Raw genomic sequence first — 26,562 nt, 5'->3', positions numbered from 1 at the left:
TTTTGTTTTTTTTTTTTCACCCGTTAAACGATAAAATGAAAAGTGTACAAAATTATTAAGTATAAATTTAATTATGTACTACACAAGTAATTAAATAAACTGCTTGAGAAAAATCACAAAATGATACACTGCAACTAACTGATAATACGATGAAAAATTACAATATTTGATTACAAGGAATTCTTTGGTTTTCCTTCATAATTTATTTTTAATAAGAAAATAAAATTAAATAAATATTAAAAAATACGTAATTAAAACATTTAACATGCGAAGACATATTCGATAGGTCTCTACCATAACTAATTTCTTCTACATTTAAACAAAGGGAAGGGCTACGTTATCATATTTACTACGTAAACTGATAAGTTTGAATCTCAAAATCAAAAAATAGACATGGTAAATAGCAACAATGAATTTAAAAAGAAACACGCTAATTATTAAAGTTTTAGATTATTACCAATTATGAAACATTTTGAACACTTACAAATAATACAAATCATCTACATATTGTTACATCTAAAACGACATAAACATTAAAAAACTTCCCGTGGATGGATAAAACGCACGTTCCCTAAACGTTGATTTCTCATTAAAATTAATTATATTGTTTAAAACAATTACTACACATAATTAAACAACGGTAATATAACGGTTCGTTTTAAAATGTATATTAAATGTATATTTGAAATGTTTTTAAAACAATTTTATTCAAAGAACATAACTTTCTACGAAATGAGTTGAAAGAGTATGAACGATATGCAAGGGATATTTTTAGTGTCGTTTCAACGCTATATTTTATCAGCAAACGTGCATTCAAGTAGAACTGTATTATGCATACAATCTTGAAAATAAACTACAACTTTACTAAATATATGAAACTTACAAATGTAATATAGAATTATTAGTTGCAGAAAAAATATTTTACACTTTTAACTGATATTTATGTTAATGTAATACAAGAGAAAAAGTAGTTCAAAATACAGTTTTGCAAAATAAAATAAAACCGAAGAATAGTGTGCGTTTGCTTCTTTATCGATGCTATAAAACACTGTCAACAAAAGCAGACAATAAGGCACACGTTTCCCCGTTTTAAGAGTAGTTCAAAGCATACTCATAACTCTATAGGAAATAAAGAAAAAATGAACGGAATAAAGCTATAACTAATTAATAAAAATAAAATTAAAACATCCATTAGAAAAAATCATAAATTATTAACTAAAAAAATAATTATTATTATTAAAAAATGCAAAACGTATATTTCTAAAGATATTTAAAAAATACAAATAATTTTTATTTTTCTAAAAAATAGAAATTATATAATGTACTATAATTAGAATATTTACTATAATTAGGGGGTATGCGAGGGGTGCATACCCATACTCTGATTAGGGTATAGGTACGGGAAGGATAGCCTATCTAGAGAGGGGCGTCGTGGCAACCAGAAGTGGTGGTCATGACGTCTACCAGGAGGGACCCCGACCGTAGGACAGCGATGTTAGGTGTATGCACAGGGTTGATTAATCTGCACCACGTCAGTCAGGGCCGATCAAGGCAGCGTCTTCTAGGCGATTACCGGTTAACCCTAAGTGGTTAAAAAGGTCCAAAAAAAGCTAGCAAGAAGCCACCAACCGGGCTTGATCTAGTGATGAACGCGTCTTCCGAAATCAGCTGATTTGGAAGTCAAGAGTTCCAGCGTTCAAGTCCTAGTAAAGTGTCAGTTATTTTTACACGGATTTGAATACTAGATCGTGGATACCGATGTGATTTGGTGGTTGGCTCTCAACTAACCATACATCTCAGGAACGGTCGAATTGAGATAGAACAAGACTAACTACACTTCATTTACATATCATACTCATTCATCCTCTGAAGTATTATCTGAAATTACCCGAGGCTAAACAGGAAAAAGAAAGAATAGGTCCTTTTCCCTAGCATAAATTAAGTATACTTTTTTCCGAAATGGTGATTTAGACGGATTAAAAATATGTTTTGGCGTTTATATTTTATACACTCTTTCTTGAAGCGCTACCACCTGTCCCGTCAACCGGTTCGTAAAATCATGTTCACATATTCGCGAATTGTGTAGTTTGCGTGTTCCTGGAAAAACAAAACATCATTTTCATTTTTAACGCGTTCAACTAAACGTACAAAATTCATTATAGACGACGGAAAACAAAAGCAAGACTGGACGATATCGTTTAATTGATGATTAATAGCCCGGCTTAAATACGGAACCGCATGAACGGGTGAAGTTTGATTCGAACACGCTATGTACAAGTGACTCGCTAGGTTGATTTAAGAAACGATGATTATTAATAACACAATTAGTTAAATTAATTTTTCTTGACGCGTAACGGAAGAGTACCAAACTTATTTTTTTTACTATTATAATAGGAAGTAAGAAAATGTGTCCGCTATCGAAATAACAGCCCTGAAATTAATTGTAGAAAAAATTAAACTTAATCGGTTATTATGTATAAAGATTTACTGTAGTTTTTAAAAATTAAATGGTATTTCAAAAGTTTATTACAATTTATTAATTTAAGTTTTAGATATGTTTTTATATATATATTTGAAAATCAATGATAGCAATACTCTTAATTACCCTAAATTCATACGAGTACAATCAATTTTTTTTATCGCCCTAGATGTTTTATACTGTGTTAAATGTTGTGCGTTTGACCTACACTTTATTATATTTATTTGTTTATTCTTTGAAAGCACAGTATTTATTGCGACTATTATTATTGTGTTATTCAATTTTTTTTGTGATTCTGTTCATTAACGTAGATAATAATCTATATACTGTGTATCTAGTTTTGACAATGTACAAAACGTATCATAATAATTTATATATAAACAAACAATAAAGCATTAACGTTACAAGGAATACCATTCGGCAGAAGTAAAAAAATATTACGTACAAGTCAAAACTTTCTAATCTTATTTTTTGTATATCTGAATAAATATTTAATTTTGAACCGTAATTTTAAAAATGTAAAATATAATAGGAAAAAATTAAATAAGGAACCAAAACATTTTTGTCCAATGTACGGATTAATTCAATTATGTATACCTAAGAGCATGTGTAAAGAATACGAAATATCTATACTCAAATTAAAATATTAACGCATCTACGTAAATCTAATTAAGTTACTTAATTTGCGTTACCTTACGCCTCATATGCACAGATATGAATTCAATTTTTTGGCCGTGATTTAGATTTTATATTCTAATGAAATCTGGAATTAGTATAACTAGCAGTAAAAACCCTTTCCACGAAAAAAAGATAGAACAGTCTCTAAAAAACTGTTTTCCCCAATTTCTTTCATTAAAATGTAAACTGCGGAAGCATTAGTAGGATGATAATCCTCTAAGGGAAAAGGCTTTGCGATCCCCTTTCACCTGTTTCTACTTTTTTTTATGGTTTCAATTTCTTTTTAAGGATTTTAAAATATTTTTTGATTTTATATTATTTGTTAGCATAAATTTTTATATTACGTAACTATTTACAAATCGGTTATATACATAAAAAAGATTACTTTACGAACAATATTTCTCGCTAATGTTTCTGAAACGGAAATAAATAAAACTAAATAACGAATGTACAACTCGAGCTAGTATCGACTTAACTGGAACGTGAACCTCGGCTGAAACAGTGGAGATTAACCGATGTAAAAAAAATATTTACTAAGAGAATTTAATTATATACGTAGGAACATGAAATCATCGGACAAACTTAAAAGAGTTTTTACATTTTGTCACAAGAAATTTCTGTGTGGGGGAACAGAAAGCGTTAAAATCACCCCAGTAGAAATCAAGAAATAAGCGTGTTTATAAAAACGTAAACCTTTTATGTAATATGAAACGTAAGCAAGTAGCCTAACTATAATTATTTTATATGGAAGTTACATAGAATAATTCGATTCTAAAAAAAATTTATCAAGCGGTTACACACACCGTGGATGTTGTTTAATGAAATAACCGTATAACGAAATGTAGGATTTAACAGTTTATTATTAACACAAAAAAATTTAATTAATTCGTAAAAAATTTACACGTATAAAAATAACTGGTACCTTGAAACTATCCGGGCGTTTTATAATACGACAGATGTTAATAGAAAAGACTATAAGATAGTAAATACGTGGCGTGTTACATTACAGCTGATGCCACCGATTTTGTCACGAACTAGTACTGTATGATGAATTCTTGAAACGCATGGGAACAAAATAATATAAGCTTCGTAGCAGGATTCCAGTAACAAACGGGCTTACCAGCTAAAAAGTGCAATAACATCATTAGTAACGTCAGTTGACTACTGACAAACGAATTTAACTAATTATATTGCGGAAGAGGTATATCGTACAACAATCCCGCTTGTAAACGAATCGGTCTACAGTAATACACTTGCACAACGACAAAAAAAATATGCACTAAACAAATTTCAATTTAATTTAATTTAGGTAAAAACAGTTTTACTTAAAAAAGTATTTTTGTTAATAAAAAAATCACGGTTCTATATTGATCTCATTAAAGCCATGAAACTAAATTAAGAAAACGAAACGAACCTAAAATTAAAAGGGTCTTCTCATTGTACTCAGACGTGTACCTCAAATATTAAATTTCTGTAACATAACCAAACGAAATACGAGTATACAAGGAAAAACTTAGGATACCCCGGAAAATTACATTTTTTTATATATAAAGATGAAGCAATAAATTAAAGCATTTAAAAAATATACGAATGTCTTGGATCATTCAAATCGTTTACAAATACTTGCGGAAAGGAACCGATTGCTACTCTAAAATTTGTGTCAAACTTTTCTAAATACCCTGGATCCTTGATTACGTTAATGTTTTGACTTAGTATAAATCTTCTTAATTATCTGTAAAATTAACATTTTAATCGGTGACCGTAGATAAACGTTTAATTAACGTACATAAATTTCTCAATTGTTTGCCAATTTAAAAATATCTGGATGAAACAACTGTAATATGACTGTACAATAGTACAGTTTTTCCAAAATCGAAGCATATTATAAATTTAAGGTAAGTACAGTTTAATTGTTCGTACGCAGATATGTAAAGAAACAACTTTTTGCAAACCTTAAAAAAGCCACAATATTCTGCGAGGGAAGGAGCAGGGTATACAGCTGAACAGATAGCGAGAACAAACGGTATGCAACCATGTCTAGGGTGCCATGGCTGACTCATCTAAAATAAGGAGGCGAGGCTCACCGACAATAACATGCGGACCGTCCAGCAGAACACAGAAGACCAGCGAAAACCTCTGGAAGTGAGGTGTAGGATACCGGAACGGAGAGCGAAGGGAGGACAGACAGCCGTCCTCTGCAGAGCTGGCGTTCTTTCGTGTCTGCATGGATGGGCGACAGTGATGATGCACTGGGACTCTGAACACACTGAGCTCGAAGGCACCTCCTGGGGCTGACTACTGCTTAAATGCGATTTCCGGCCTTAGGAGTGGGGCTGGTGAGGTGAAGTTTAGTCGGTAGGGCGCAGGCTACATACGCCGTAATATCTGCGGAACCTGTTAGCGAGCCCGACACTTTTCCCGTAAATGGTATTACTCCCCTAACCAGAGGAAAAAAAACCTTTATATATAAATATATAAAAGGGCATCACACACATACAGTAATTGGATAAAATAATAGTATTTTTACCAAAAAGTATAAAGATATATTATTTTAATTTTTTAATATTACTTCAATGTTAGACCTGCCCGGTGGGCTGATGTTTAAATCGTCTGTCAAAACAGTTGTTTAAAAGGTGATTTTCGAAACTGATGGTTCTGAGATTAAAATCCCAAAGCCGATACGATTTTGTGGTTTTAGGTTCAATTAACCACACATATCTTAAAAACAGCCAGCCCGAGTCTGTACACGACTAAACCTCATTTGAATGTCACACATAACATCCCCATCTCATTGGGCAGCAGGAAGGTTGCTTATTGTTCAGTAGTTGAACGGATCGCAATGTAGACGTTAGGAGAAAAACATTTCAATGTTAGTTACGAATAATAAAAGTAACGTTTTTTTTTTTAATAAAATTAATGTTTTTCAGCTCCGAAAAGGAAAACGATAAAAATAGTTATTTTTATTTTTATAACATTTTATTTCTGAAAATATTTTTTCAGAAATAAATGTTTATATATTATATTAAAAATAGCATTTATTCCTGAATTCGATGTGTACGTATTTAGTATACATGTATAGTATTGATTATTTTGAGAACTACTAAAGTAATACTGAAAATTTTCAACAAATAAATCGAAAAAATCTTTAATTCCCATCATTATTGACAAAAGTAACACCTTTAATACGATATTTCACAAAATTATTAAGTAAAAATAAAAGAATACTTGGAAGTTTTATTCATAGAAACACTTATCGTAAAAAAACAGTGATACTTCAAGCGTGTTTTTTTATTCTTTAATTTTTTAATCGTGTAATTAAATAATTTTTATGAAGAAACATAAGATAAAAAAGGTACATTTAGTGTATTATAGTATTAAAATTGAACATTGTCACTCAATATAAATAAAAAAATACATTTCAAAAAAACTAAAAAAAAAAAAAAGTGAATCGAACAATATGTATTCCTTTCTCCCCCCACCACCAACAAAATTAACCTCAGAATAATAAATTCATGACAACAGAGTAACGATTTAAACAAATAAGTTTATTCTATCACGTGGACTCTGAAAACACTGAGCTCGAAGGCACCTCCGCTATAGGGCTGACTAATGAATGCATAAATGACTCAACAAAAAAATAAGAAAAAAAAGTTTATTCTATCAACCCACCGGGGTTGGTATTGTGGTGAATGCGTCTTCCTAAATTATCTGATTTGGAAGTCGAGAGTTCCAGCGTTAGTCCTAGTAAAGTCAGTTATTTTTACACAGATTTCAATACTAGATCGTGGATGCCGGTGTTCTTTGGTGGTTGGGTTTCAATTGACCACACATCTCAGTAGTGGTCGAACTGAGACTGTAAAAGACTACACTTCATTTACACTCATACATATCATCGTCATTTATCATCTGAAGTATTATCTGAACGGTAATTCCCGGAGGCTAAATAAGAAAAAAGAAAGAAAAACTTTATTCTATCAATCTATAAATTAATAAGTATAACTTATTTTTCTCCTTGTATAATCTGTTATCAGTCAATTATTTAATTCAAAAATAAGATCGTTTTATTTAAAATCTTTTAGAATTTCAAATTTTAAAAAAATATAAAATGGACTTTTTTGTAAACAATGGACACTAATATGATTTATATATAAAATGTCGTTGGCATTATTCTGTTAATATATAACTATTCCATCATTTTACTTTATATGTTAACAAAATAAGAATTTATTTCGGTATAACATTACATGTTATTTTACTATGAATTTAGGTTACGTTCAAAACGTAAAATAATTATATAGCATTTAAATTACCGCGTAAGATTTTTATCATGATTTAAAGAAGTGAACGAAGCAATTGATATTTAAACAAAGTAGAAATTTATTTTAAGTAACTGCAACAAGCCCCGTTCAGATTATTTTATATAATCGATTTATCACATAAACGATAAGCAAGTACCACTTATGTTTTAAGTGTAATTCAGCTATTTTCCGTTACGCGTCCATTTCTTTAATCCTTTAAGGCAAATAAAATTATTTTAAAAATTGTTAAGGGGTGACCGATTAAAAGGTAAAATATAATTTAAATGAAATGAGGTTCACAGCCCCCGATTGAAATATTTTACATCGATGGACATTTCCGTTTGTCGTCCGATTCCAGTAACGAATTACGAGTTTGCATAAAGGAAATCTGAATCGATCACAGGTGGAAATTTATTACGCGGAGGAAAAGCGAATTTCAATATATAATTGAACCGAGACAAAGTCCCTCGGGAGAATATGATAACTTCAACCCCTCCCTCCTTGAAGATGGAAGAAACACATTAACCTTGTAATATTAATATCGGTAATATTTTTTCTCCCGGTAAAGTTAAAGTAATATTCCAGGAGACAACGGACGGATCGACGGTCATCGCTAAGAGAGAGCGCGTTGAAGCACTCATTTTAGTAAATCTGTCTTATTTCACGGGTCTTCCGTCCGAGTACTTTTCTCGTTGTCTTTTTTCTCAGGACTGATCTCTTTCCCTACAAAAACTACATGCTTATTATCTATATAATACGGTGCTGGTTAATCGATCAATTCAAAGGACTCTCGTCTCTTATCCGACATTGCGCTGCTAATCGCCCGTCCAGGGGCTCTGTAGTTGCCACTTATCGGCAAAATCTAAGCATAATAAGCATAAAAGCGTATAATAAAAAAAAAACCGTGTACTGTATATAACTAGAAATAATTTTTAACAACGATCGTTTTTTTAAAGAAATATCGACAGTAGATAATTTTTTTTTTTAATTTAATGAAAAACTTGTAATTCAAACTACCCGTTGTTTATCATTCGGTTAAATGATAGTTTCGTAGAAAACTGTGCATGAACGCACGCTTATGCACTCAAATAGTATAGAAATTTAAATAAAATATTTTATTACAATGTAGTATTCCTGTAAAATGATTTAATTTGTGAACGTACTGTGTCAAATATATGAAGTGAAACATTAACACTTTAAATGTATTATCAAGGTTTTTTTGCAATAAAACACTCATAATTAATCACCCACAAATATAATAATATTTTTTATCTACTTAATACCTTATAAAAAATTATGTTTCTCTTTCTCCGAAATAAGACAAGACTATAATAAAAATTCGTGTAATAATTTACCGCAATACAGTAATTAATAATTTATATCGTAGGGTGAAATCTTTTGCTATAATAATAATAATAATAATAACAACAATCTAAATAAGGTTTTTTTTTTCTAAATTAGTAGAACAAGTTTTTCCAAAAACGTTATCGGTCTGTCGCTATAGGAACTAGCTGTTCTGTAATTTAAGCCAAATAAAAATTAAAATATCCATAATGTTAATAAGATAAAAGTTCAAAACTTTTATACTGAAAAAACATGTATAAAAAAAATAAACAAATAAAATATCCATAGTTCATTAAACTGTTGCTTAATTATTTATCAGTTAATTATGAAATATTATCAATAAGAACATAAATAGTCTTAACATTAATTTATAACAATATTAACGAAGAAATTAATACAACTTAAAAAAACCCTTTTAAAATCAAGGAAATAAAAAATATACAAAAAAACTATAATCTAAAAAAATATTCATAATTCGAAAATCAAGCAATAAAGAGTTGCATCGGTACGTTTCTAAATTCTACTTTACCTTTATAAAAACATTAGTTTTATTACTACGGTTAGTAATAAAAAAAATTAAATTTTTACGGCTGAAAATATTGAAAAGAAATGAAAAAGAATATCGTAATTTCATAAAAACCAGCTTTAGCAGATTGAAAAATGCAGATATACGGATAAAGCATAGCTAATCATAATCGACATTATATTTTTTCTTTCAATAATTGCATAATCTTTAAAACATGCACGTAATTATAGATATCTTTACGAATGATAATTTTTAGTAAAATTAACCGTTTCTAGATCGGATACTTCGTATAAATTAATTTAGGCGAACGGTTGGACGCTACGGTTTGTAAACCGCATAAAAAATAATATTACTCGACAAGCAAATCTATGTTAAGTTAGGTTATTTAAATGTTAAATGTATTTGATAACGTGAATTATGGGCTAATAAAATATAATTATACGGTCCAACAATTTCGATTTTAATAATCGGTTCCCCAGAACGTTACGAGAAAAACATGAAAAAGAGCACAAATGCTTTGATGTTGATGCTGAGAAACCGATGGGTTTGACTTAAATTTATTTAATTTGACCGAGGAGAATAATCTTCATTACCGTCTAGGTTTGAATAGTAACCGATTAAATAATAAAAATTAGGTCAATTATACGTAAATCGAGATATTTATAGAATCGTTTATAGTATTAACCCTCAAATATTCTGGAAGAATAGTGAAACAATATTTACGTTTGTATAATTCAAAACCAATGCGTTTAGAAACATACTGAAGATTAAATAAATCCGTAATTACTCCGGTTATACAACTTATTCTTACATTACGTAAGTATGTGAATTAAGTTTTATTTCAGATTCCTAAAGAAACATAAACAGCATTAAGCATATGCATGACACATTAAGATAGACGCTAACAAATCACAAAAGTTTAATTATTTATCAAATTAAAATAATAAAGATAAACATAAAGATTTCATTTTCAATCTGACGTTTAACTAAATTTACCACTTCAAAAATAAAGAAAACGATATTCTTCCCAATAAAAACACGAACAATTTTAATGATTAGTGTTATTAATTTTTATGATTATTCTTATTATATATTAAAAACTAAATTCTTTTCCAAAAATTATATATATACAGGAATATATTTCGTTTTTTAAAAAATATATTAATATACCTGTTATTAATTAATCCTAACTAAATAAAATTAAATACGATTCACAAACTTGACATATAAAATCGCGAAACGGACGGTACGGAGCTGCTGTTGTCAGCTACCTACTGACAGAACATGTGAGACTAGACGATGTCGGCAAAGCACCAGGACTGGCGCGCTGTGAGCAGTAAGGTAGTTTGTAACGTTGAATGAATTCGATCGTTGATTTCCGTAAATTATTCGTACGAACTCGGCCGTCATAAAAACTGGTATAATATAAATTAAATAACACGATTTCATTTTTCATTCATTATCGCATCGCACGTATAATTATACACACAAAGGTTTTGCAAAATACACAACGATAATTCCCCCGTATCTCTATCTCTCTCGCACTATACTAATAAGTAGGACGAGCGTTTAATACATAATTGATAACACAGCAGATGCACTCTGACCGGCTACGGAAGCGACCTTGATTGCATCTTTATTCCTATTCAATTTTTTTTCAATCTCATTTAGATGCAAGCAATCGTCTCTTAATAATTAAAATGTATTAATGAACAGTCGTTTTCATTGATACAAAAAATAAAGGCATAACAAAGAAATTAACGTCGAAATAAGCGATATAATAAACAATTATTATTAGTACGTGCTACATACGGATAATCAGTTAACATTAATTTATATTAATATAACTTGAGATTAAAAAAAAAACGCACTGGAATGCCATAACAGATATCAAAACATATACAGTTCAGTAAAACAGTAATTAACTTTTAAAAATAAACAAAGAAATAAAAATAAAATAATTATAGTTCACATTTCTATTTTTTTTTTTTTTTTTTTTTAAATTTATTTAATTCGGTCAATCTTTTAATGAATCTAAACATATTTTACCACTTTAACAACATGTGATAAAATCAATTAGTCAATTAAAAAAAATATATATATTTATTAAATCAGTTTACAATCAATCGTAAACATCAAATAATTTTTCAGTTTATTAGCATTCATTAGTTTTCGGAGTAATAAAATATAAATATATTATACAACGTACGTATATTAAAAACTGAACCATTTAAACACATTATTTGATATCGGAAGAAAAACCAAAATTAATAAATATGAAAAGTGAAATATTTTTGTTAATTTTTTAAAGTATTTTATTTTAATCAGTTTGGATCACAAAGCTTTGAGTATCTGTGCTAGGTTTTCATTTTATTTCGTATTTACTCCCATAAAACAAGAAAAGAAGTAAAACAAAATTGAAAGCGTTATATTTACGGATAAATTGAATATTTGAGTAGATAATTATAAAAGTATATTTAATTTTATTGGCTTATAATGGAATTTTGCTAATAAAAGATCTGAACTTTGGCAAGATTTCATATAGTCGATAGAAACTTAAACTAGAATATGACTTCATTAATTATGTCTGTAATAATTTTATTAAGACAAGAGATAAACGGATATTATTCTATATAACAAAGTGTGCTAGAACAAATTTGTTTCATTTCCATACATACATATATGTTGAGACTGAAATCGGTAAACTCTTGTGGACTTGTGATAAAAACCGACAAACACTGTTTCATGGAAGAAATCACAAAAATTTTGATGTAATGATAAATTATAATAAAGCGATGACTCTGTCTCTACGAAGCGAAATCCTAAGAACTGAGCAAACCGCGAGGCATGAGCGGAATTTACGCTTTTGCATGCTGTAGCTAGTTAATATGAAACAATAAGGAAATAAAACTGGTAAAAGAACTACGAATTTCAGTTAAAGAGAATTTCTTTTCAGTTAATCCCAAGGATTTTGGATTATCCGAATCGATATTTGACCATATTTTACCGCAATAACTTAAATAAATACTAATGGTTATCAAACAAGTATCAGTACTAATTGTTGTTGTTATTCATCCAAATTAATCTATTTTCTCCGATAAGTTGTAAATAGCGATAGATAACTCTGAGATCAACAGCCGATACTAATTACTAAAAAAAAATTATCTCCGATTTTTAAACGTTCTATATGCGTATAGAACGGGCAAACCCTAGACGAGGAATGGTAATGGAGTTATAATTTATTTATTTTTTGGCTTGATGACGTCGCCACATAAACTTGATGCCTGTGCGTGGAATATGCAGATGGAAACTCGTAGCGTATAAAAAATTCGATGCTCGATCGGGATTCGAACTCTGGGCCAGTAACAGTAATTAGAACAGTAACACTAAATAAAGATGGAAAAAATGAAGTAATCACAATTTTAATACTGCGAGTAAAATTCTCAAAAATAATCTGATAGTAACTTTTCACGTGGACTTGACTTTCTTACAACACGTGTAAATCCTATGTAGTAGAGCATTAAAACAATAAAATTTCCATTTCAACGATTTTTAAATATTATTAAAAAAATAATATTTTAAAAACTAAAATGGATTAGGGAGTCTATAAAAAAAAAAAGTTGAATCTTAGGGCCAATATAAAACGGTCCGTGCGACAAAGAATCATGACAAACCTACTCGACGTCACGTTTTCGTGATTGAGAAAGCGTTCGACGATAGGAAGGGAAGTATAAGAAAGAGCGCAATGGAATTCCTGAAATGGGATTTTATTATCCACAAAGAATAAATAGAATTCTTCATTCTTGCCACATAACCAATCAATTTGTCTGATCAGATGTAAGCTAAAATTCTTTTTTAATAGGAGTTTTAAAAATTCGACAATATGTAAAGGAAAGAAAAAAGAATATTGATCTAGGTTTACAATTAAAATATTTTTTATATAATTTAATTACCACGTGGAAAAGATTCTACTATTATTATCTATTTTAAAAGTCAGAAAATGAAATGAAAGTAATTAAAAGATGCAGTAGTTAAACCGATGAACGTTTTAATTACTTTGAAATTAACATTTTGTTAGAATTGTCATAACCTTGTAATGATAACAAATAATAAACCTTTATCGATTAATCGAGTTAATTAAATATATATATATATTTCAGAGATTACGATTACATAATTGTCGTGTCCATATAAATTTAAAATGATATCATCATCATCATCAGAAGGCAAAAAGAGAAAATATCTAATCAACTCGGCGTATACATAGTCTGGATGGCTGAAAGATTGACGTGACGATGTTTATAGTGGCAAATAATGTCAACACAGAAAAAACAAGCATGAAGTTCCGTACAATGAAATATAAAAAATATTTTAAAAAGGTATCATTAATCATTAGCTAATGCTAATGCAAAGAAATTTTCAATTTCATTGCGAATATAGTAACGTCAAAAGACAGACGATCAGGTAAAGAGATTGAATCATAAACCGACTATAATGTTACTCAATAACTTAAAGTAAAAGTATCAGAAATAACTTAAGTAAAAATATTGCAACTAAAGTTAACAGTTCTATTTTCATAATGCGATCTATTAATAAATTAATCTACATAGGGACGAAAACAAGTATTGTCCGTTAAAAAAAAATTATTTAGTTAAAAGGCTTTGATACAAGATAAAGTAAAAGTTTTCATTTCGTTGACGAGAAATAGTTTATCAAAAAACGGTTTTCTGTAAAAGATATATCCACCAAACAGCCTTACAGAAAACAAAACAGATTTTCTTTTAATTTTCGTTAAAAAAAAATATTTTTTTAATTCTGACTTACTGCGAAAGAAAATCTGGAAAAAATTGGATAAATTTCCCGACTTTTCACTTGACAGATATTTAAACCAAATCAGAAGGGTTTTAAAATATTATATGCAGTATTTAGACTACAACTGAAAAAAAAAATGGGTTCGAGATCCAAGGGCATTTATCTTAAAAATCATGCAAGTATTAAAAGTATAATTAAGAAAAACAAAATTCTCAAAGAATTTTTATAATGGGGCATTGACGGCATTAAATTTTGGACAAAATTAAAAAGCGGAGAAGTAATTTTTGAAGTATAATACTAGAAAACTTATTTTTTGTAAAATGTAACTACTTTAAAGTAATAAAAGTTATTTAAAATTCCGTAACTGATAAGGAGCTACTCAACATTTTCTTCAGAGTTTTTGCCTAACATCTGAATAACTGTCAAAAATGTTTTGAAAAAAAACCGAAGGGAGGTAGATAGAGCAAAACAACAGAAAAAAAATTTCAATTTTCTGAGGTAGGGGGTTGATTATTTTATATAAAATGCATTGTAGGTAACAAATTTGCTTTAAAAAATTTGTTTTTCTAAAGTTCCTCTTAAGAAAATCGAAATTGATTTTCTGGTGATATGCTCCCACCCACCTAACAAATTTTGACAAAAAATTAATATATCAGTGACTCATAAATAGAAATATTTGTGCCGACCGAAGAAAATCGGTTCGGTCAATCCTAACATCTGAAACCGAGAACAGTGCCGATACATATACAAACTTTTTCTGTACTAGATGAACTAGTAGCAAAACGTAACGATTGCAAAAAAAATCCCATGCTCCACTTTTGATATGATCACCAAATCTTCCCCTTTAACAAAGCTATTCTAGTTATATTCGGCGGGAAAGTAAAAAACATTCGATAAACCAGAAGATCAAGTATTAACTCGATCTATCAAAAGTCACATCGTCTCAGATAATACAACTTCTAATCGGTATTGTTTTGCTTGGCATTTCTCCGACACCATTTCATTCGGTCGTCCTAAAGCATAAGACCGAATGTCTGTGCCTCAAACGGCTACTGAGCCTCGAAACAGTTTAGCGACCAGTGTCCTAAATAGCTCCTAGAGATTACCTAACACCGTGACCGGACTAAGCGCGATGCCATACAAAACCGGCTTACGTGTCCCAACCGCTCACTTGTCATATATTTACTAAAATGGGTTGGCGCACCCCGTCAACTACTAAAAATATATATGACACCCATAAATTAAACTTTACTTCGTCTAGACAGCAATTCGCTGCCACGCCCAGGTCGCTGAATGCCAGCAACATTTCTCCACCATATTAAAGCGCTTGGGGCCTTAATTGGATGGTGGTCAGTCATATATATCTCTAGGTTAGCCTCACACAGTGCGGTAAGAGTCTTTTCCTTTACGTAAACTACTGATGTCGGTTGAACATAGCAACCGCATCAAGGAATTCCTACACGGTCCGTCAATGCGGCTCTCGCCACATTGACTCGCCACTTGTGAGTGGCCAATTTTCCCCTTGACTTCTAAGTTCCAGGGTGGACCGGTCTCTGCCTAAACCCCTCCCCCCCCCAACCACGACAAGAGAACGTAATCAAACATCAGGTGTTCATTTGACTGGACGTCCCCGCAGACACACAACTCATCAGCTACCAGGCGGAACCGAAACAGATATTGGTTAAAATTAACGTGATTGTTGAACACTCAGAGACCCGTTGTCCTTAAAGAGTTCGAGGCATACCATCCATCCAGATCCTGTATAAACTTACACAAGGATCTTCCCTTAGTCGTGGTGTCCTATTCAAGCTGCCATTCTTGCATCGCGAGGCTCTGCAGCCTCTTCCGCAGGCTGAAGATAGGCAATTGAACGAAATTTAGATCCGGTGCATTGTGATCGACGTTCCACTCCGGTACTGGCCCGGTTCGAAACCGCATCCCAAATACCTCGGCCTCCGGATCTCTTCGCAATCTCCACATGTAACGTAATGTTACATGTGGAGATTGCGAAGAATTACTATGATATAGTAATTCTAGCCGAGAGTAAAAAGGATTTAGAAGAAACAATGAACGGCATAGATGAAGTCCTACGCAAGAACAATTGCATGAAAATAAACAAGAACAAAACAAAAGTAATGAAATGTAGTAGAAATAACAAAGGTGGACCACTGAATGTGAAAATAGGAGGAGAAAAGATTATGGAGGTAGAAGAATTTTGTTATTTGGGAGGTAGAATTACTAAAGATGGACGAAGCAGGAGCGATATAAAATGCCGAATAGCACAAGTGAAACGAGCCTTCAGTAAGAAATATAATTTGTTTACATCAAAAATTAATTTAAATGTCAGGAAAAGATTTTTGAAAGTGTATGTTTGGAGTGTCGCTTTATATGGAAGTGAAACTTGGACAATCGGAGTATCTGAGAAGAAAAATTAGAAGCTTTTGAAATGTGGTGCTATAGGAGAATGTTAAAAATCAGATGGGTGGATAAAGTGACAAATGAAGAGGTATTGCGGCAAATAGATGAAGAAAGAAGCATTTGGAAAAATATAGTTAAAAGAAGAGACAGACTTATAGGCCACATACTAAGGCATCCTGGAATAGTCGCTTTAATATTGGAAGGACAGGTAGAAGGAAAAAATTGTGTAGGCAGGCCAAGTTTGGAATATGTAAAACAAATTTTAAGGGATTTAGGATGTAGAGGGTATACTGAAATGAAACGACTAGCACTAGATAGGGAATCTTAGAGAGCTGCATCAAACCAGTCAAATGACTGAAGAAAATAAAAAAAAAACAATAAATCGTAATGTTCTAATCGGTATAATTTGTAAATACCAAAACAAAACTTTTTATAATAGTGATTACAATGTTGTAAAAAAGGTAATGACCTACCTAAAAAATTTAGTAACACTGGATTTTTTCTTGCAACATCACGATCCTATAAAAAGTTTTATAAGGAAGAAATGAAAATTCCTGAAAACTACTTAATGTTGTTTAAAATTATATAAAATTAGAAATTGAAAATAATACCGTACATATGAATACAAGTCAAAACAAAACACCCCAAGAACTTTTTCCCCTAAAAGATAACTGGCCCCAAAAGTAAAGAGTATATATATATATATATATATAAGTTGTAAATTATGCAGAATCATATTTAGTCCAAAAATGTTTTGAGTACAACCCAAAGTAAAAAACTGTTATTCTTAAAAAGATAAATAAATAATTGTACTCACCAGTTGCAATTAATGTGTTATTTATTATGAAAAATAATGCTGTCTTACCTGAAACAATAAAAAATACATTAAAATACAATTGTAAAATTTGAATTATCAATTAAATTATTTTTTATGGTTCCAGGACAAGCTATTCAGATACGTCTTTCATAACCTAAGAGTTCTAAAAATCCCAGAACAGTAATGAAAAGTAACTGAACATACTGATTTACTGATAAAATAAACAGTGACTAAAGCAATTGTCAAAAATGTTCCCATGAAGACTAAAACTACGGAATGCTGAATATCATTTCTCATTGTATGAATAAATAAATGGTAAACAGAAAAAAAGAGGAGGTTGACTTTTTGAGGAGGACATCGCAAGATGTCTGAGTAAAAAGGATAAGGTAGTAAATGTAGAAGAAGAATTGGAGAATGTTAAAAAGGAAATTCTTAAATCAGCAGAAGCAAACTTAGGCGGAATAAATAGAACTGGTAGAAAACCTTGGGTTTCAGACGATATATTGCAGCTGATGGATGAACGTAGAAAATATAAGAATGCTAGTGATGAAGAAAGTAAAAGGAACAATCGGCAATTAAGAAATGCTATAAACATGAAGTGCAAACTGGCGAAAGAAGAGTGGATTAAAGAAAAGTGTTCAGAAGTGGAAAGAGAAATGAACCTTGGTAAAATAGACGGAGCATACAGGAAAGTTAAGGAAAATTTTGGGGTACATAAATTAAAATCTAATAATGGGTTAAACAAAGATGGTACACCAATATATAATACGAAAGGTAAAGTCGATAGATGGGTGGAATATATTGAAGAGTTATACGGAGGAAATGAATTAGAAAATGGTGTTATAGAGGAAGAAGAGGAGGATGAAATGGGAGAAACAATACTGAGATCTGAATTTAAGAGAGCATTAAAAGATTTAAATGGCAGAAAGGCTCCTGGAATAGACGGAATACCTGTAGAATTACTGCGCAGTGCAGGTGAGGAAGCGATTGATAGATTATACAAACTGGTGTGTAATATTTATGAAAAAGGGGAATTTCCGTCAGACTTCAAAAAAAGTGTTATAGTCATGATACCAAAGAAAGCAGGGGCAGATAAATGTGAAGAATACAGAACAATTAGTTTAACTTGTCATGCATGAAAAATCTTAACTAGAATTCTATACAGAAGAATTGAGAGGAGAGTAGAGGAAGTGTTAGGAGAAGACCAATTTGGTTTCAGGAAAAGTATAGGGACGAGGGAAGCAATTTTAGGCCTCAGATTAATAGTAGAAGGAAGATTAAAGAAAAGCAAGCCAACATACTTGGCGTTTATAGACCTAGAAAAGGCATTCGATAACGTAGACTGGAATAAAATGTTCAGCATTTTAAAAAAATTAGGGTTCAAATACAGAGATAGAAGAACAATTGCTAACATGTACAGGAACCAAACAGCAACAGTAACAATTAAAGAACATAAGAAAGAAGCCGTAATAAGAAAGGGAGTCCGTCAAGGATGTTCCCTATCTCCGTTACTGTTTAATCTTTACATGGAACTAGCAGTTAATGATGTTAAAGAACAATTTAAATTCGGAGTAACAGTACAAGGTGAAAAGATAAAGATGCTACGATTTGCTGATGGTATAGTAATTCTAGCCGAGAGTAAAGAGGATTTAGAAGAAACAATGAACGGCATAGATGAAGTCCTACGCAAGAACTATCGCATGAAAATAAACAAGAACAAAACAAAAGTAATGAAATGTAGTAGAAATAACAAAGGTGGACCACTGAATGTGAAAATAGGAGGAGAAAAGATTATGGAGGTAGAAGAATTTTGTTATTTTGGAGGTAGAATTACTAAAGATGGACGAAGCAGGAGCGATATAAAATGCCGAATAGCACAAGTGAAACGAGCCTTCAGTAAGAAATATAATTTGTTTACATCAAAAATTAATTTAAATGTCAGGAAAAGATTTTTGAAAGTGTATGTTTGGAGTGTCGCTTTATATGGAGTGAAACTTGGACAATCGGAGTATCTGAGAAGAAAAAATTAGAAGCTTTTGAAATGTGGTGCTATAGGAGAATGTTAAAAATCAGATGGGTGGATAAAGTGACAAATGAAGAGGTATTGCGGCAAATAGATGAAGAAAGAAGCATTTGGAAAAATATAGTTAAAAGAAGAGACAGACTTATAGGCCACATACTAAGGCATCCTGGAATAGTCGCTTTAATATTGGAAGGACAGGTAGAAGGAAAAAATTGTGTAGGCAGGCCAAGTTTGGAATATGTAAAACAAATTGTAAGGGATTTAGGATCTAGAGGGTATACTGAAATGAAACGACTAGCACTAGATAGGGAATCTTAGAGAGCTGCATCAAACCAGTCAAATGACTGAAGAAAATTAAAAAAAACAATAAATCGTAATGTTCTAATCGGTATAATTTGTAAATACCAAAACAAAACTTTTTATAATAGTGATTACAATGTTGTAAAAAAGGTAATAAACCGTGAAAACTAAATATATAAAGAGGCATAATGAAATTTCAATTACAGTTTACAGTGTAACAAGCTACAGAATATACCTCGGTGACCGAAAGGAAAAACTGACCTACTACGTTGATGAATTAAATGCGATACAGTCTCGTAGCGATAAGAGTACATCACCACTAAAATAGAAATTAATTTTTTTTTTTCATTTTGGTTGCCAAAATGGATGTGTACATTTTAGAGCTAACATTAATCCACACGTATAAATTATATGCACGTAAAATAAATACGATTCAACATTATCCAATATATAAACATTTTTAATTAACTCAGTATTAATATAGTTCCGTTAATATATTGCGATGTAAATAAGCTACTTCGTAAATAAAAACCTGTGTTGCTAAAATTAGAATAACAAATAAATCATTAATATGGAATTTTCAAACATAAAACAAAGATTTCTATGTTAAAACCTACGCTTAATTATTTCTGCTTAGGAATTCACTGAAATGAAAGTTATTCAAATAACAATTACCGATGAAAAAATATCTTAGGTTTTTATTATTTCATTGCGATGTAAATCATTACCAAATGTTATTTTAGTCTATTTTTAATGTTGCTAGGAATGTACGGAACGTGGTGGTTTTGAAAGGGCACGAAGACTTCAACAGCGCGTAAGGGCGCGTGCTCAGACCAACGCTCTTAGCAATTCAGCCGACGTGTACTAAAATTCAGTAGATTAAAACTGTTTTACGGATAAATATCACCAGTACAATGGAATCATTTAAAAATACATTTATATTCCCTTTGCTCTAACAATTGCACCGCTTGTCAACACCGTAAAAATAATTTATTACCGTTCACAAGAATTTCTAATGAACATAAGGCACTATCAGCTACGGGATATAGCTTATACTTAAACAGAACAATACGAATTATAATAAAGGTAATAAATTAAAGACAGAATTTGCACGGGGAGCGGTTTTTTTTGTACATTATGGAATGTACATTTCATATCCGAAATCGGTAATAAACTACAAAGATGCTGACTTTGACGGCGCACGCATGCAATACACACGGTTTGAGAATTCATAAAATACTGCAGCATAACACAAAAAGATGAAAGCCAAATTATTACCGTCCCTGACCCAACAGAAAAAGGAATTTAATACTTTGATATTTTCATTCGGATGTACTCAGAAATAAATGAACTATGCAAATGTACATTGAATATAACCCGATGTAAACGAATTAACATTATAAAACTATAAATATACACGCGTCCTTATACGTATGTAAAGTATCGTAAGAATGAATAGATCATATATAAAATATTCATGTACAACTGCAGATTCAACTGAAGCATTATGATTTCCTATTTAAACGAACAAAACATAGAACATTGTACAATAAAAGCAAAGCCGGTACGTGAAATGAAACTTTCACGCTTGCTTGACAAGTAACAAACGTCGAAACATTTATTTACATTTTTTACATACTTTTTTGGATACGATACGTTTATAAAATGTAAAATTTTATGGAATATAGAATTATTTACTTATTTACACGGAAATTCTGTTTATTTTAAATATAGAGAGCGGAAGTGAGACGGGGAAATAGCCAAATTTTTAAGGTTTTCTCGTCGCTTTCCATACGTTTTATGAATATTTTACCGCTGTAATGTTTAAATATACAATAAAAAAATATGTTATTTTGTATTACAAAAAATTAATTATTATTAAATTTAAATAAAAATATATACAGATATACGAAAACAATTCACATTTAGTAAAGAAAAAAAAGAAAAAGAAAGAAAAGACAAAAGCCAGAGAAATCTTGCGTTGGAGCAATCAAACAAAACCGGTTCCAGATTCTGAGACCGTAAAAATAAAGAAGGTGTAACTAACTGATCGGTTAGTCCCATTAATTTTCTTACTTTTTCCTGTTTAGCCTCCGGTAATTACCGTTCAGATAATATTTCAGAGGATGAAGGAAATGATATGATGTGTAAATGAAGTGTAGTCTTTTACAGTCTCAGTTCGACCATTTCTGAGATGTATGGTTAATTGAAAAACCCAACCACCAAAGAACACCGGTATCCACGATCTAGTATTCAAATCCGTGTAAAAATAACTGACTTTACTAGGAGTTGAACGCTGAAACTCTCAACTTCCAAATCAACTGATTTGGAAAGACGCGTTCACCACAAGACCAACGGTGGGTTTAGACTCATAAACTGAGATTTAATAAATCAACTTCCAGTTTTCCTAAAACGACTGAATCGATAAATTAGCGTTAAACATTAATAATTTGTCATAGTTTGGAAATGTATTTTTTAATCCTAAAATAATAAATTTTTCAAGAATTTATTTAGAGACAAAATTATAACAATTAAGATTTTTGAAACAAAACTTGAGATAGGTAAAAATATTGATATATTTATTAATAAAACAATACGTATTTTGAATTATCATTATACTATTGTAACAAAATGTATTATATTTAATCAAAATAACAATAATAGTAATCAATTGATGAAGAAGACTTTACTTGAAAATCCATAACAAATGAAAATGAAAACAAAATATGTTTTTGATTTTCACAATTTTTTTTTAAAAATTAAGGTTTTTCAGTTCACAATACCTTCCTCACATGTTACGTACGGAATACAAAATGTTAAAAGTACGATACAAAGAAAAAGGTAAATAAAATACATAAACCAAATTCTTTTCTATGGGTTTACTTGAATAAGTGAATGTGTGAATGAATTACCTGAAGAAGGAAAAACTTTGGAAATGTAATTTTGTATAATTTATTTCGAAGAAGTTGATCAATTAGACTCGATTACCATTATTTGCAGCTGTATTTGCCTTATACTATTAAGTTCTTTTTCAAAATTATCTAACAACTATATTAATAATCGTATATGAGAAAATTAGCGAATCAAAATTGAAAATTCTCTAGGTAAATTCATTAATAATAAGAAAAGTAAAGTGATAAACTTAATTTCTTCTGTTTTCGTTTTATTTTGTCCCAATATTCTTTCATTCTTTCTGCGAGATTGGTATTTCCCCTCTTCCGACTATTTTATTTTTTTTTTACTTTAGTGCGATTCTTTTTTATTTAATTATTACTGATATTTTATAATTAAAAACGTGGTTCTTCTGCGCCAAATGTTTACAAGCCCATCGGGCTAATCTAGCCGTAACTAATCGTAGCAAATCAAATGTTTAACAGCTGATTTTCGAAGACAACGGTTCTGAGGTTCAAATACCAGTAAACGTAATTGAGTATTAGACAGTGGATACCGGTGAATTCGTGGTCGGGAAGTCTCAGGAACAGTCGGCCTTTTTCTGTGAAAGACTACATCGCATTTAAATGTCATATATATCATCCTCATTTCATTGGTCCGCAAGGGGAGGGGGGTTGCTTATTGCTCACTAGCTGAAAAGATTGAGATAATACTTTAGAAAATATAAAAAATACTTACAAAAGATTATCGGTTTAACAATCGGAATGGCCATCCTGTTTTATATTTTATTTTGAACTCTATTTTCGTTTTTTAAATTTATCCTAATAATCGTTTACAACAGCTGTTTCTTTGCATGAACATAAGAAGAAAAAGCAAGAAAATAGTTAACACAAAATGGCAAATTATAATTAAATGATTTACATGAAAAGATGATATTTATTTAAACTAGCACGTACAATACAAATACATTTTATTTATTATATTTTAATTAATATAATATAAAAATAAAGAAATTTTTTTCAACATTATCCTATAACTAACGGTTAACTAAAAGTGTAAAATCAATTCCATGGAAATGGAAACTGTGATTACACTATACATAAAGGAACTAATATATTGTACATTATTACGGTAATGGAAGGTGACAATAATAATGGATTTACTAAGCAGTAGTATATTAAAAAAAAAAAAAAACACATCAATACAGAAATGAAATAGAAAATCTCATCCACATAACAAATTTATAGATAAGCGAGTTGCATTTATTACAGAAATATTACAATGTATATTTTATTATGGAAAATAATGGCTGATTTATCTACAATTTATGCCATCCTAACTGTAGTTTTAAGCGTAATATCATTATTGACTACATATTACACCCGTATTTTAGCCGCATCCTCATTACTAAATCCACTTTTCTTTGTTTTAACATAGAAGGGTAACACACACACACACGAATAAACAAAATGAAATCTATGTATACGCTATAAATAACAAATTATAAAATAATTTACTTATTTCTATATGTAACCGCACTAAAGAAATGTATAGATGACGCTTTTATTTTCTGGACGACATATCAAATAAAATTTATTACATTAAAACCACTACGCCTCTCCTTGGCGGAGTGGCAGCGTTTTCGCCTTTCATCCTGATATCCCTGATTCGAATCCCAGTCAGACATGGCATTTTTCATACGCTAAAATATTTCATTTCATATTCCCAAGCACAAGGTTAAAGTTCATACGGTGAATTAACCATCCAAAAAAAAAAAAAAATATATATATATATATAAAAGAAACATTTTGTAATTTAGGTCAGAAAGTTGGCAACACGGCGTTTTTTTAATTATTCATAAGCATCTGCATACGTTCAAAGTACTGATACATTGTTTAACTCCCTGTTACTCTAACACCTAGTTAGCTTTTAACAAAGGTTCCGTTCTATATCTCTAATAAGAGAGAAACAGGAGCAACGATGCGTTTTCTTCGATAAAAGACGACGGGGAAGGGATAAAACGGGAAGAGATTCTATTACTCTGTTACCAGAGTATGGTAATAATTTTTAATTTTTTAGAATGGCTGAATTTCTCTGAGCGATGTAGCTTTTCTAATTCAAAAAGACCCGAAGAATGAATATCAAAAGTATGAATAAAACTATTCTTTCCGATCGACGAAATCAAAGTTCAATAAATATATTTGTTGAACAAAAACGTCTGTGATAGTTTTGCGAAATTTTTAAACAATTCACTCACGAGTATATCGTGTCAGTTTACATAAAATCTACGGCGAACAAAAAATTCGATAATACTACTATATGAGATTACGGGTAACTAGGATGTCAGTGCTGCCAACCTCCTCATCGGGGAAAAAAAATCCCCTTTACTTTTTACCTATCACTCAAGTTCAGCTTTTTTTTTTTTTTTTTTTTTTTTAATCAAACTAGTCTATTTTTTTAAATGACAGTTCGACAACCTTTTAGTGGAAAAATTATTCGACCAGCTCATAAAAGTCCCGGCCCAATAACTCCCTTTTGAGGACGACAAAAATAATTACTGAAGTTCCACAATTGGAATGGATTTTTGTAAGATTTAAAGAGGGCAAATAAAAAAGGCACAAATTTTAAAAATGTTTTGCGTGAACTTTAATACGCCATATCTATAGCAATAGAGGGTTTGTCAAAAAACTAAATTTTGGGTTTTTTTGCCTATTTTCCCACGGTATTCCTTCCAGAAATAAATTGGCTTACTTGTATTTGTCTAAATATAAGTATGCCAAATGATATATGTATAATCATTTTTTAACAGTTAGTAAATTTTGTCAGTTTAACCGATCAATAATTATTTACTAACAAAAAATTCTTTACTACGTAAAAAGAACTCAACTTCTAGGAACGAGTTTTTTTACCAGTGGTTTTACGTAGATGAATCTAAATTATTTTTTTTAATTTCTTCATCTGCTGTCAATTAATTACAAACTTATTTTTAAAATATTTTATGCAATACATGGGGATATTACAATAAAACTTTTATTCTTTTTCCCAAAAACTTTTGATCTAGAGTTCTAGTCATCTATTGATACAATTCTTTAACTAACACTTCCAAATTAATTCAGATTAAACTTTAGTAAAATAAAATTGAATAATTGTTCAAAAATTATAGAACGCAATCCTTCAAATATATATATATATATATATATATATATAATACGTACTAGGAGGAAAGGAAACTGGAAAAGGAATAATAAATAGAGTTTTTGAAGGCTCCGTTGAAGGTGTAAAACGAAGAGGAAGGAAAAGGCTGAAGTTAATAAATGACATAAAGGATAGCGTAAGTTAAGATGAAACGAAAAGAAAAACCTACGAAAGAACAGATTGAGACAATAATGGTACTAGGAACCTGACAACAGGAAGAATACCACATGATGGCAATAAGTATCAGCTTTTCCGTTCAGCATCAATGACGTGACATATAATTTTAAAATATTATTAAATAAAAACACAATTCATCAAAACCTGTTTTGAGTTATAAACTGACAAAACTGAAAAATAATTTGAGATAAAAAGTATAAATTATTTATACTCTTGAAAGCAGTTAGAACTAGTATTGTATACCATGTTTTGTTGAATTTATCGTTAAACATTTAAAAAAAAATTATACTAATAGTTTTTTTAATTAGAATTCCAAACAGACGTAATTAAGTAAATAAGTAGTAAGATACAATTTAAGTAATCTAATACTTTTGTACAACGAGTAGAAGATTATACAGTAATAAGATATTTACTGCGATTTTACACGTGTGTGTTATTTTAAAGCGAAGCCTGTTTACTCTTAATACACCCACATCAGTTTACATACTTTCAAACGATTGTTTCATCAGCAGCAGACAGAATCCTGCCCAAAATTTCATGTACAATAAAATATGATGTCTGTATCAAGTAATAAGTTTTTTTTTTTGGGCAGCCAAAGTGGCA

The 26,562-nt window shown here is 30.5% G+C and overlaps 1 protein-coding gene across 15 annotated transcripts in view; it reads right to left on the bottom strand.

Moving 5' to 3' along the window:
• Nucleotides 1–26,562, bottom strand: part of trol (terribly reduced optic lobes) — a 1,106,314-nt gene that overhangs the window by 625,488 nt on the left and 454,264 nt on the right. For 2 of the 15 annotated variants that reach the window (XM_075355887.1, XM_075355889.1), the window contains exon 1: nt 10,496–10,631. The exons of the other annotated variants lie outside the window; for them this stretch is intronic. The gene's annotated coding sequence lies outside the window, so the exon portion shown is untranslated. Of the gene's footprint in view, nt 1–10,495; nt 10,632–26,562 lie in introns of those variants that run through there. 15 annotated transcript variants of the gene reach the window in all.

Source organism: Lycorma delicatula, chromosome 2 (assembly GCF_047948215.1).
Source record: "Lycorma delicatula isolate Av1 chromosome 2, ASM4794821v1, whole genome shotgun sequence".
Lineage (NCBI taxonomy): Eukaryota > Metazoa > Arthropoda > Insecta > Hemiptera > Fulgoridae > Lycorma > Lycorma delicatula.
The sequence above is the reverse complement of the archived record's forward strand: the minus strand, read 5'-3'. Positions and strand labels throughout refer to the sequence as shown.